We start from the raw sequence: 2,310 nt of genomic DNA, 5'->3' as shown, positions 1-2,310 counted from the left end.
GCCGTAAAGAGCATGTTCACCGAATTCACACTCATGGATAAGGTTGACGAGACAATGAAGTTGCCGCCGAACGTGAAGGTGCCCACCTACAGCCAGAGACGTGGGCAGCGGAAGGGCCGTGTTTAGCTTCTTCGATCTCCTGGTGGGGGCTGCTGTGCCCGCTGTGGCTGCTGTCGTGGTGTCCATGCTCGTGGCCGTAGCTATGTCACCAGCCGTGGCTGGTGTGGTGCGTTTGGGATTGGTGAGAGTGATGCGAGCTGGTTGTGACTCCGGCTGCACAGCTGGTGACTGCTGTAGACTACTCTGGTTGCAGGCGGAACCGAGAAATGGGCCGTGGTACCAGCCGCTTCACAGCTGGCCTTCAGACTGGTCTTTCGTGGGATTGAAATCGGAGGCTCTTCCATAAGCTGCGGCAGGTTGTAGGTGACCGTGGCATTGCCGCTGGCGGTGGCGTGTTCAGCACAGATTGTCCCTGTTTCTGTGATTGTCTGTGGGCTGGCGACGACCGAATCGGCAGCTTCGTCAGGGAAGTGGTGGCCAGTTCGCAGTTAAACTTGAATAGCTCACTGTTAGGCGCCGCAAACAGCGCTCGACCAGCTCATGGATTTGCGTCGCGATGGCCACTTTCTCGTCGGCGTACTCAACCACCTTGAAGTACTCACCGTCCAGGTGGGGAATTCAGTGTCCATGGTCTCGTGCTGCAGCTCAACTCGCTTACACTACTAGAAGAAGAGGTGCGCCTTTTTGTCCAGTGCTGTCCGTGGATAGTGGATGAGGTATTAGACGCTGCAACCTGATTTTGTTTGGCGGGACTCACCACGTACTGCAAGATTGAGCTCGAGCAGCTCTTGGGACAAGTGCTCGATCATCTCCATGTAGTCCTCCAGGTTGAGCATGTTAGATATGAAAATCCTGGGTCAAAAAAATAAAAACAACGGCGATTTAAAAAACATTCTTGCGAAATGACTTTCACTAAATTAGCAGCAGTGTGCCTGCAAAGTTTTACCTTCAAAATGCCGAATATTCGGTATATACCGTAATAGAAGTTGGTCACACTTGATTTTATCACGATCTGAAAAATTATCGATAGTTTACAGCTGCCAGACTGTTGAAGCTTTAAGGCATTTTCACATTTACATAAACTGGTCACACTTAACCAGCTCACGAACTATAAAGTTATCGATGGTTCAAGTTTTTGCGTTTTCCAGCACTGCTGTAATTTAAAAAAAATTTAAATTAAATGTTCCACTTAAATTAAAGTTTTAAATGCAATAGCGATCAATTTAAGTTAATATATGATAAACCCCATGCTAATATTTAATTGTTCGACTTTATCGTTTAATTCACTTATTGCCTGGCAAATACACGTTGCCCGTTCTGGGGATTGGGAATTGTAGCCCGCGAAACCAACGGCTCCTGCTACCGTCATGGAGAGGTACCCGAATTCGGACGTGGTACCAGCCGATTCATGGATAGCTTCATAGATGGCCTTCAGAATAGTCGTCCGGCGTCCATGCTGCATCTGTTTGGTAGCCACTATCGATTGGCTGGCCGCTGTACGCTCCAGCCACGTGGGCGGGGTTGCGCGTCAAACCAACGGTTCCTGCCGCCGTCATGGGAGAGCGAGCCGTGGCTGGTGTGGTGCGTCTGGGATTGGTGAGAGTGGTGCGAGCTGCTTGTGGCTCCGGCTGCACCGCTAGTGGCTGCTAAAGACTACTCTGGTTCCAGGCGGAAGCAGAATTTGGCTGGCATGTGGATAGTGGTTCACTCTGCAACTCTTTATAGATGGCCTTCAGGCTGCTGCTCTGCGTCCATGCTGGGATCTGTTGCGGTGGCCACTATCGAGTGGCCATCTGCAAGTTGTCAGCGCCTCCAGCCACGTGGGCGGGGTTGCGCGTCAAACCAACGGTTCCTGCCGCCGTCATGGAGAGCGAGCCGTGGCTGGTGTGGTGCGTCTGGGATTGGTGAGAGTGGTGCGAGCTGCTTGTTGCTCCTACTTTACTGCTAGTGGCTGCTAAAGACTACTCTGGTTGCAGGCGGAAGCAGAATTTGGTCATGGGACTAGCCGATCCATGGATGGCTTCATAGATGGCCTTCAGAATGGTCGTCCTGCGTCCATGCTGCATCTGTTTGGTGGCCACTATCGAGTGGCTGGCTACTGTACGCTTCCAGCCACGTGGGCGGGGTTGCGCGTCAAACCAACGGTTCCGTCGTCGTCATGGAGAGCGAGCCGTGGTTGGTGTGGTGCGTCTGGGATTGGTGAGAGTGGCTCTGCGAGCTTCTTTCGTCTGGCTCCGGCTGCACTGCTAG

The 2,310-nt window shown here is 52.3% G+C and overlaps 1 long non-coding RNA gene across 1 annotated transcript; it reads right to left on the bottom strand.

The window, feature by feature from the left end:
• Positions 1-671: 671 nt before the first annotated feature.
• On the bottom strand, positions 672-986 carry LOC110182067 (uncharacterized). The gene is made up of 2 exons (XR_002319539.2): positions 818-986; positions 672-754 (listed from the first exon to the last, which is right to left on the bottom strand). It is a non-coding gene; the product is annotated as an uncharacterized LOC110182067 (long non-coding RNA).
• Positions 987-2,310: the final 1,324 nt, after the last annotated feature.

This window comes from Drosophila serrata, unplaced genomic scaffold (assembly GCF_035046125.1).
Source record: "Drosophila serrata isolate PLE 108 unplaced genomic scaffold, ASM3504612v1 contig_45, whole genome shotgun sequence".
In the NCBI taxonomy this organism is placed as follows: domain Eukaryota; kingdom Metazoa; phylum Arthropoda; class Insecta; order Diptera; family Drosophilidae; genus Drosophila; species Drosophila serrata.
The sequence above is the reverse complement of the archived record's forward strand: the minus strand, read 5'-3'. Positions and strand labels throughout refer to the sequence as shown.